Source organism: Chinchilla lanigera, unplaced genomic scaffold (genome assembly GCF_000276665.1).
Source record: "Chinchilla lanigera isolate Chin_1 unplaced genomic scaffold, ChiLan1.0 scaffold00042, whole genome shotgun sequence".
NCBI classification, from domain to species: domain Eukaryota; kingdom Metazoa; phylum Chordata; class Mammalia; order Rodentia; family Chinchillidae; genus Chinchilla; species Chinchilla lanigera.
Genome location: NW_004955443.1, coordinates 2,416,422 through 2,428,638, shown reverse-complemented (window position 1 = coordinate 2,428,638; position 12,217 = coordinate 2,416,422).

Here is a 12,217-nt window from a genome sequence, read left to right as displayed (position 1 = left end):
GAAAGAAGCTAAAATATCATCTGATTGAATTTGCAACAAAATTAACTGAGTTGGAGAGTAGTTTATATCTATTGTATAGGAATAAAAAACTAAAGATAGAAATATATATATATATATATATATATATATATACATATATTTCAAAACCATACAGTTTATTAAATGAAAAAGGATATACACAAACTCTGGCGTTCTAACACACAATTTAGGGATTCTGACTTTCCTCTTTTAAGGTACATTGTCTCACACAGAGCCTCTTTGGTCAGAGGAAAGAGCTCAGTCAACCTAAAGGTGGCTCCTAAGATCAAGATCCAGATTTCAAGTGAGAAGAATTGAGATTTTATGCTCTTTCAACAGATTTAAAGTGGACTAAAAAGCACAAATGTAAGCAAGAAGAAAAAACAAACACAGTTTTTAATGTCTGAGTTGATATCTGAAATCTTTTACACTATTTTCCCCAAAATTATAACCCAATTTCCTCTATGTGATCCAGGTTGTCTCAGACATCTGTGAGATAAACATCACCATCCTTTTTTTGTTAGGACAGCCTCTTGGTTAGGTTGAAGTATCTTTTTACATTTGAAATTCTTAAGCGTTCATTAAATTAAAGGAGTAAAGGAGTTATAAGAGAAAAAACATTTTGTTAAAAATACTTCCAAAGTGCAGCTTTTTTTCAGCATGAGGGAGATTTACTGAGAGTCCATTTCACTCTGTAAAAGATGGGTATAGTAGTAAGAGGCATGACCTGACTATGTAACCTAAACCAAAAGAAACTTTGAACCACAATGGTTTCCTGGTTACTGCCGATATGCTGAACAACAAAACAATCTGCCACGTGATATTTAACATATATTGAATAGTAAAATTGATGACAGGGCTGCAGCCAGGCTGAAGAATAAATTTCAGTGTGTTCAATCCATTTTATTTGACCTATTTTCAGGTGGCAAGGCTCAAACAAAGGCTTTATATGGATGGTGATAGCTCAAGAGAAGTTTGCTAAGGACTTACTGAATTTAAGGAGCATATACTTTACTTAGACCAGAGTTTCCGTTTTAGTCACAACTGATGAAGAACAGTTTTGGAAAATTTAACACCATGTAGACAGAAAAATGGAAGGAGAAAATCCTTCTAAATTGGGCAACACCTCATTTTTTACCTGGAAGTGTTTATTGAAATAAAGAAAGAAAGCTCACTGTAATGAGACACAATATTTGCATTATTTTCCTGTTCAATATCATCTGAGCCAGGCCAATCTCTTGAGAAAATTCAGTTGGATTGAGAAATAACAACAAAGCTTGAAAAGATAAAGAGGTGATTTCAAATGTAGTAGATATATTTAGAAGACAATATGCAAACACTTGTGAAAGAAGTCATATAAGCTACTGGAGAACTACTACTGTTTCTGGTAAGGACTGGTAAGTTATTAACCTCAAAAAATTATCAAGGACACAGAAAATATCTGCTATTACTTTTACAGCCAATGAAGAAAGAAAGGCATTCTCATTATCGAAGAGATGTCAGTGAAAAAAACAAGATATGAACAGTTGAAAACCTCTTATTATTAGTCTTTGATCCTCCATTTCTAGGTATGAATCTAAGAATACCTATTATCTAAGGAATAATTATATCTACCAATAGCAACATATTATGGTTTTTGCACAGATTGTATATTTCATATTGCAGTGGCTGAGCATTATATATACATAATATATTTTTTTACTGAACTTTCATTCTTAATTTAAAGCTGTTTAGACATAACAAATCTAAATGAATGAAATACGGAAATCTAGTAAATTTGCTTGCAACCTTGTTTATGAATGCTAGCAATTTTGATAAAATTTTAAAACACCTGTATTAATTACCTAACAACCTGAAGCAGAAAAAAAGTAAAAGAGTACATCTCTTGGAACAAGAGATTTCACTTATGTTAGAATGGTTTTGCATGCACTAGGTGCTTTAAAAAAATCAAATGAAAATATAGTCTTAACTGATGCAAAAGTTTTGGCTAAAACTTTTATGTGATTTTGACCAAGTCCAATACTGTTGGACTATATTACACTTGTAAAAATAAAAATTATACACAAACCTTATATTCCCATCATATATTTAAAGTTGAAAAATGATTCATTGTTAAATTGGGTAACAAATCTACTGGTTATGTACTGTATACCTGTTTATATTACTTATAACCAGAACGCCATAAACTGTATTGTAGTTCATGGAATATACGTGCTTTTGTATTTATTTTATAAATGGGTTTATTGAGACTTTAATTGTTTTCTCCTGCAAATCAGGTAACATAAAGTTTTTAAAATTCTTAGTGTTTTTATATGCACAGACCCCAAAATAAATAAATAAATATTTATTTATTTACTTATTTATTTTTGAGACAGGGTCTCCCTGTATAGTCCAAGCTGGTCTTGAACTCACTATGTAGCCCAGGCTGGCCTTGAACTTGAGGCAATTCTGCTACCTAAGCCTTCTGAGTGCTGAGATTACAGGCATGTACCACCACACCTGCCTTGAAATAAATATTTAATTTGACATTTAAACACACTTTTAAGTCTTCAAAACAGATATGTGTAATCTGGAGGAAAACATTCAAAGAATTTCATTCAGTTTTACTTTTTAGCTTCTCAGTTTTAAATGTCCTCAAAGTATCAGTGTATTGATGTCACAATCCTAAGGCTATTAGGAGGTAGACTTCTGTTTTCAAATGGATTACTTAAATAAACATTCTCCTTGTCTACGGCAAAGAGGGCTCCAAACTTGCACAAATGCTGGGGATTTATAAGATTTAGAATTATATGTGAACAGAGTCAATGACTCTTAAGGAGGAAAGAGATGTCCTCCCTGTCTGGCCTGCAAGTTAGTGCCGTTATTATGTCATTAAGAGGAAGCATTGTAGATCCAGAGGGCCTTAACTTGAACCCTGGCTGACCTGCTCAATAGGATATTTTTAAAGTTTGTTTTTTTTTTTTTTTTTTTTTTTGTGGGGGATAATATGCTCAATCTTTCTATCCCTATTTTCCTGTTATGAAACAATAATATTTGACTCCTGTGACTATTAGAAGTAAATAAATTATTGATAACCTCTTAAATCAGTATAAAACATATGCTAGGTTAAATCAAATAAAATTGTCATCTTTAGAATTGAAAAATGATCATCAGGAATATTTTACTTTCCTACCCAGTATTAGTGTGATCTGTCTAACTCCTGTTCTTTATTTAAGATTCAGAAACTTATTAGCTCCTCTCAGGGACTTCTCTATCCCATTCTTCTTTTTCCTCTGTGACTACATTCAGTTCCACGTGTCTCTTTTCTACTACCACTGTGCAGGAGATAAAGTGCTGTTAAACCTCAGTCGTGTGTATTCTATTTACTTCTCAATCTTGAAACACCTTTTTAGATATTGTTTTTGTTTTCATAGTTTTAGCACTTATCATACACTTCATTATGTCAATCTATCGAAATTATAATAGCAGTGTCAATAGCAATACCAGTCTAGAATTTTTCTTCATGCATTGTCACGGTTCACACCTATTCGTGAGTCTGCCCAGAAGCAAACCCTCAGCCGAGATGCCGGCTCTGCAGGGTGCGCTGAGAGACTGCCTGTCAAGCTGATTTGGATGCAGGAACACAGCAGAGAAAGCTGCATGCTGCCTGCACTGAATGAAGAGAAGGAGCAATAAAAAGAAAATTGATCCCACCCTTAGACCTGCCTGCACGACAGTCTTCCAGAATGTATTTGTTGTTTTGAAAAAGTAACTTCCCAGTTATGAAATTATAATAAGAGATTTAAAGCAAGGAGGGGGAGCTCATAATTTCTGTACAGATCTATTGTCATATAGTGATAAGCAAACACTGAATCTTACAGACTTCTAGCCTTAAATACATTGTGCAGTCCATTACTGAAAGAAGAAAAAATGAAAGAATAAATAATCAAGGAAGGAAGAGAGGGAGGAAGAAAGGGAGGGAAGGAGTGAGGGAGGAAAAGAGAGAATGAGTGAGGGAGGTAGGCAGGAAAAAAGGCAGGCAAGTTGTGAAGAAGGCAGGGAGATTGGGAGGGAGGGAGGAAGGCATTGAGAGAGAAAGAACCAAAAAGGGAAGAAGAGAAGGAGAAGAAATGAATAGAAAGGACCATTTTAGCCACGTGTGAATTTAATGCATCACAAAAACAAATACATGTTAGAGCATACCAAATACATGTTAGAGCACACCACTTCCTATGTGAGGGGCTTCCCTCTACAGAGTCACTCAGAGAAATAGAGTGATCGACACCCTGCCATTGAAAAGCACTATTACGTGGAATCTAAGTTTCCCTAATCATTATGGCAGAAGAGAGAAGTTCATATTTGCAACTGCCCCTTCGCTGTCCATGGGAGGTGATCAAGGTCATATCAACTCACAGTTTGTTGGTCAGAGATAGATTTTGGCTGTAACTAACTAGAGGAGCTTGGAATATGTTAGGGGTACATAGACTACTTGGTGAACATTTCTGTCTCTTCTACTGCCAAAATTCCCTAAAATATCTTACCATTCCAGCTCCATTTCAGTCAGAGGGAAGAAGTACAGAAGGAAATAGAGGGTACTCTCCATTTGAAAAAAAGACAGCCTGGAAGATGTGCAGACTCATAGTTCCACTGGCTAAACTTAGGCTGCTACACTTACTTACAAAGCTAGAGAATATGACTCTTATTCAGTGACCATATACTTTTCTCATATTGAAGGTTTCTGTTGCTCAACAAAGGAAAATGGGTATCAAAAGTCAAATTGCAGGCTCATCACAAAGTTTATTAACAAAAATTATAATGCTAGTAACATTCATATTTAGGAAATGTTTGTATTTCTGGAATCTGATAAATATCAAATTTCAGAATTAAAACAAAACCTGAATCACTTCCTATGTGTCACCAAAATAACTTTTAAAAATCAGTAGCCAAAAAATAAAAAATAAATGAAAATAAAAATAAAAAATAAGTAGCCAATCTACTGATGTTACTGAAGTAATATCTTTCCTACTTAAAATTTTTTTTTTCTTCTGAATTAACCAGGCTGCCTGTAGGCTTCTGATGGCAAAAAGTTTTACAAGATGTCAGGAAGCTAAGGTTGCATACAGATTAAAGAAACAAAAAGCACAGATTTGTTGTTTGTGGCTTAATATTCTTTGCAGTTACATGAGAAGAAAGAGTTATTCATTTCTTTTGCCTGGCAGAATTTTCATGGCTTCTTTTCTCCATCAGGGAAGTGCCAGTTCCAACAACTAATTTCCAGTCCCACAGTTAAATCAAAATCAGTTTAAGGAAGACAATTGCTAGGTCTTTTCCTTCTCTTCCTTCTCCTTTGCACTGAAAACAAGACAATCACCATCTTAGGCCTTTTGCCCATTTGATATATTTAGGTAACATTTTTAAAAATTCCACTTCATTCCCCACCTAAAGATCCCTTGAGAGCAAATTGGTGCAAAGCATATTGTTGCAATGACCCTTAAAACCTGAAAGAATATTTCAGGCAGTACTGCCTACAGTGAATTCACCTGGATATCACAGTTACTCTTTCCTGTTGTAGATAACTTCACTGCAGACTGGTTTGCATTTTACTTAATTATCTTCAGAAAATTCATAAATTAGAAATGTATGCTAGCTAACAAAAATGCTAGTATTGAGGCAAAGTGCAGAAATAAATTCTTATTCCTGGTTCTGATCACATTTAATGTAACTCAGCAGGGGTTTTTTTCAGCCATTAATTGCTTCATCACAGTTAAAATGGGCCTCTGTGAAGATCCCATAACAATACCTTTACTCTGGTAGGTTTGATCTTCTTGAATGGAAGATTCCTGGAGCTTTGATGACAGCTCATAACAAAATTCATCTTCCGAAAGTGATCTACCCTCTTGGCCAGCCAAACCCTCCAGCTAGGGCTCTGATTTGCTGTAGTGTTCACTGATGTGAATAGGCAGCACAAGACCTCACTTCACATCTTTAGCTATGGCAGATGCTTTCTGCCATAAGTTTTCTTATTTCCTCAGCTACATGGCAACAGAGGAGCTCCGCAAGGCCACCTCTGCTACTCTGAGATCAGCTTTCCTGAAAGGGGCTCAGTAAGACTGAATGTCAAAAGCTAGAACACTGTATACAAGGAGCTCTTTGGAGTGAAGTTGGCCACTGGGGGAAATAAATCTTTCTGCAACACACTCCTTCTCTCAGTAAATGTGTTACACCAAACAATTGGTTGTACTGTAGCCAACTTAGAAATGCAAACACTTGTGTGGACTTTTCTCCGTCATCAGTTGATTTTTCTTACAGTTTAATTTTTCTGAAATTTCGCTCATCTACAAAATATTATTACTAATTTATTTAAAATTATAAATATTTCATATTTTATGTATCTCTTTTTTTTGAGACAGGGTCTTGCTACGTAGTCCAGGATGGCCTTGAACTCAGTGATCCTCCTGCCTCTGTCTCCACAATACTGGGATTACAGTCATGCACCACCAAGCCTGGTTCATTATTATATTATATGAATATCAACCATAATTTAAATAGTTAAGGAAATCAATAGTAAACATATTTTCTCCATATTCTATTATTTTTACTTCCTTTCTTCTTTCCTCCTGTTAGTTAGTTTTCCATTGCTGTGACAAAAGTACCCAACTCAATCTACTTAAAAAAAAGAAATCTTTATTTTGATTTCAGAGGTTTCAATCCATGGTCACTTAGTTCTGCTGCTTTGATGCTGTAGCAGCACAGTACATCATGGTGAGAGTGTGTGGTTGGTAGGCCTGTTCACTTCATGGCATTTGGAAGGAGAAAGAGAGAGAGAAGAGAAGAGGAAATGTGGGGAAAAAGAAAGAGGGGGAGGAAGCGGGGAGAAAGAGACAAAGGGAGAAAGACAGAAACGGGTGAGGCTCCACCACTGCTCCCAAGGGAACACTTCTAGTGACCTTTCTTCCATCCATCAACAGATCCACCAACTCCCAGTAGCATTATAGGCGGAAGACCAAGCCCCAAATACATGTGTCTTTGTGGAACAGTCAAGATGTCAGCTGCAGCATCCTCTAGTTATTCTTCTTTCTTTTCTTCATTTTAGACTTTGGAATTAGCAACAGAAAATTTCCACATTTGGACCACATTTGGAGGAAATATAAGAAATACTACATCATTAGTCAGTTGAAAAATGCATATTAAAACAACAGTGAGATTTCATCTCACCTGACAAAGAATCGCTATCATTAAGAAGTCAATCAGTGACAAATGCTGGAGAGGCTGTGGGAAAGAAGAAACACTTCTCCCCTGCTGGTGGGAGTGTCGATTGGTGAAACCACTGTGGAAATCAGTTTGGAGATTCTTCACAAAACTAGGATTGGAACTCCCACTTAACCCAGCTATTCCCTGCGTGGATATTTTTCCAGAAGAATTAAAATTGTCATACCACAGTGATATATGTGCACCCATGTTTATAGCAGAGCAATGTGTCAAAGCTAACTCTTGAAAACAACGCAAATGCCCATCAACTGAGGAATGGATAAAAGAAGATGTGGTATTTCTATACAATGGAGTATTACTCAGCCATAAGAAAGATAAGCTCGAGGCTTTTATAGGTAAATAGAAGCAACTACAGACCATACTCATAAGTGAAATAAATCGGACCCACATGTGTAAACATCACATTGTCTCCCTGGTATAAGAACGTGAAAGTGTAAATAAACCCCATAATGTACAATAGATAATAAGAAAGGCAAAGAAATTGCTCAAAGGAAGGAACAACTGGGATGAGGGAAAGAAGAAAAAGAAAGTACTAAGGCATTTTATATATACATGTATATATATATGTATATATATAATCAATGGCATAACTGTACTGCTGGCGTCTGATTGTTGAAGGAAACAGTTAATGATTAAAAGGTTTTTTTAATATTTAGACCAATTTTGCATGCTATATCTGGTAATCTGAGCAATTTATGTGACAACAACAATTTGCAGTATAGCAGCCATGGGTGAATTCCTACAGTCCTGTCTAATGAAACTATGTATTGTCTCTAATGTTCTTTTAAATTATTATTTTCTTATTCACTTTAATGATTTAATCAATCTTCCATTCTTATATCTGGTAATCTGAGCAACTTTGCTGAAGATAACAATATGTAATATAACAATCACTGTTAATCACTATCATTTGATTTGAAACCCTGTACCATTTTTAATGTCCTTGCTTTGTTTTGTTTATATTTTGCTATTGTTCTTTTTTTGTACTATTTTCTTTAAAATAAAAATTAAAAAATATAAATAAATAACCAGGTTAAGTCCTGAAAAAAAAAAAGAAATACTACATTTCCCTTTGAGGGCAGTTCTTAACCCTTAAATTAACATTTATTATCACTTTCAATAAAGACAAACATCTGAAAATCTCTTAAGAGAGTTTCTATATAACTACAGGCTATTGCTCATAGGAAAGCACTGGGAATGCATTTCTTGTAGACATAGGATTATTTTTAATGGTTACTTAATCAACACATTAATCTGTATGAAGATTTGCTCTTTTGACAATAGGAATTAAGCTGTAAGTGATACATAAAACATAAATTTAGAGACTGATTAAATCTTAGCATGAAGCTGGTCTTAACTTGTTTACATAAGGCAGATAAGACTCTCAGAGAGGTGGAGTGACTTTTGAAGAGCTGTACTTCTTTCCCACATTGAGATCCAAAATTAGAAGCTAAGTCTACTGAACCAAAGACCTAAGTCCAAAAGTCACTTGTGTCCATTTGCTTTATATCTCTGCTTTAATACTTCTCTACCTTGATATATTTGAAATAAAAACCTGAAGAACATTTTAACATAGAATTTAATAAAAAGCCCTGAGTAACTGAACACTAGACTTTGATTTTTAAGAAGATTTTCAGATAAATAACACACGAACTCTCTCTTAACTGTGTACTGCAAAACAGATGGCAGTGGATGCTAAATTATTTAATCTTCTGTCTTATTGGAAGACCAAGCTTTAAACCACAGAGAACAAACTTGTTGGCAAGGCTTGAGATTTTTGTGATTTATGTTCGTCTGAAATATTTAGTTGCTCTTTATAAACCATCTCTGTGCTCTCAGTGACTGGAGGTTTCTAGAAATTCTGCCACGTGTAGTAGCAAATCACAGCAGTTAGAACACCAGCAAATTCCTGCTTACGCGTACTTGTCCTCTAGTTATGATGTACAATCTTAGCTATACTTCTAATTTTTTTTTGCTTATTTCTTTAATTACTTATTTTGGAGACCTGGGACTCGAACCCAGGGTTTCATACCAAATGCCGTTCACAGCTCTGTGTTTATGTTTATTTTGTGACAGGGTCCAGTTCAGTCTCTAAATTTCCCAGGCTGGGTTCAAACTTTCCTATTCCTATCTGAGTTTCCTGCTCATTTTTCTTTTTAAAACTAAATTTTGTTTTTAATTTGAAATATAAACCATAATAATGATGCAAGCAATAAAAGAACATAAATAAATGAAAAGAAGGGAATAATAGTAATATTATTACTGGAATTAACTAATATTAATATGTTGGAGTTCATCTTTCCAGACATTTTTCTATTCACATGTATTAATATATTATTTATTTTTACAGATATGAATTCTTACTACAGAGACTGCTTTTCTACTTATTCTGTGTTTTAAAAGATAAAGGACATCTCTTTCCTTGTCTGACCATTCTCCTATTCATGTTAAGGATTATTTTTTCATTTGGATGAAGGAACCATTGTTATGTAGTATTATCCTTTATTACTGGTAATAATCCTTATTCTAACCTCCATCTTATAAAAACACACAGCCTATCTAACTTTCATTATTGTGAAAAATATATTATTCTGTTCATTTTATTGTTAACATCTGTCTATATTTGATTGATTCCAGGTCGGAAATAGTAAGATACTGCTTTTATAGCCAATTTGGTAATCACTACTGTTTAATTGAAATATTATACCATTTATATGTTAGGCAGTTGATTACCTAATACATATTTTTTCCTCCATTGTGTCCTTTTAGTTTATGCCTGGTACTGAGGACTTAAACCAGGGCCTTAGCACTGTTATATTCTCAACCAGTTATAAAAAAATATTTTTTTAAATTTCAGAACAGGGTTTTTAAAAAATTGCTAAATTGCCCATGGTAGGCTAGAATTTGAGCTCCTCTTACATCAACCTTCCAATATTCTGGGATTACAGGAATGTGACACCACTCCTAGTGTGTCCTTCTTATTGTATGTTCATTAAAGGAGTCCTTTATCCAATAACATCATAGTTCAGCCAGCTCTGCATCAGAAAAACATTTGTTCCTAATATAAGACAAATTGCTAACATCTGAAGATATTAGAGAATGTTAGGTAGCCTCACATTCAAATTAGTTCCTGTTTCTTATTGTATTTATCATTATGAATCATAAAATTCTATATGTGTTTCATTTTCTTTTGTCCCCTTAAGTGTGTTGATAGAGCAGATCTTCTAAATTCCCTCCTTAAAACAATAATTTGTTACTAATTATAATTAATAGCATAAATTTTGTTTTATTTCTTAAAATTGTCATAAGTTTATAAGAAACATTCTAAGAAATGCATAGAAGATTGAAAACTCATAGAAATATTTTGAAAAAATAAAAAAATATTGCAAGAAAAGGTAACACAGTGTACTTAATTCATGGTAATTTTGCACATATGCACAGGGAAATTTTAGGGACTTCAAAGTATTATAATCTGGATAATAATGAGGTAACAGAGATTATGGCAAGTAAAACCCAAAGATAGACTTGTAGGAATACAGTGGGAGAAAAAGGTGAGGTAATTCATGAGTAGAGACATACACTGACCCAAACTTGTTATGTGGAAAACTCCTGAAAATATAATACACATACATATATTACATTAATCCTGACTTGCAAGTTTAGTGAGTGCTTATCAGACTCCAGTGACAGTCAGGACCTTATGTTTTCTCAGAATAAGACCCTTGCCACTGGTTCTAGTCTACACATATTATTGCATTTACATTGATTAAACTTAGATTATGGAAACTGTCCTGTACATTCACATCAAAAGACTGACACTTAATTTTCCTTTGTTTAAATTCTATCATATACCAACATGAGTGATGCAGAGTGGCATATTTTTTCTGAAAAAAAGATTTGGAGCCAAGCATAGACAAAGTATCTACAAGTTCATTTTATTTATTTCTTTAAGCCTCAGATAATTTGTTTGCAACGTGAAGATAGCACCAAACTGTTAGCCATCTAAATATTTTAATTTCAGTGTGCTAATATGTTTCAGATTTTATGATTTTCAAAACTTTATAGTCCTATCATATTTAGTTAGGATATTTGCCTTTTCATTATTCATAATGATTATTCACAGGTACTAATCAAGAAAAAGATGAAAATATTTAACAGTTCAAGATTTTAATCAGTTATGCCATAGAAAGAAACCAAGTAGTTGCTTTGTTAAATATAAATTTTTATAATTTTTTAAGTATATGTATGGTATTAGGGATTACACTCATGGCCTTTGCACTGAGCTACATCCCCAGCTCACATTTTTGTTTTTGAAATAGGATTTTAGTAAGTCTCTAACTTGTCCAGGCTGGGTTCAAGCTTCTGTCCCTCCTGCCTCAGCCTCCCAGAATGCTTGGATTATACACATATGCTCCCATACTCTGCAAATCTTTACACTTTTTGACATCCCATGAGCACATCTTCAGTGAACCTGGCATGCACTCACTCAGTAAACAGCTTTGTACTCTAACTGCAAGCATGTCACACATTTTCTCTACTTGACTGCTGAGCTGCTGCACTGACTTCCCAAAGCTATGACATGAAGTCAAATTTTTTATTTTTAGCTATGTGAGCTTATCACGTATGAAATGTAAGAGATGATTTTCATGAAGATAAAGTTGTTAAAGGTAGCATATGCAACAACATAAATAAATTATTTAGAATTGGAAACAAATGGTAATTGCTAATATTAAATTCTTACTGGGTATCCAGTATTTGTATTAAAAATTTGAATATATATACCATCATACTTTTTACTCAGATAATTTCATTACATAAATGTAATAATAATACTCATTGTATAGATAAGGCAGTTCAATCTAAGAACTTATTTTTCCCCAAACCAGACAGAATTTGTGAAATCCTAACTAGAGTTCAGAGAATTTAACACTTCAGAGCCCGTAGTTTTAAC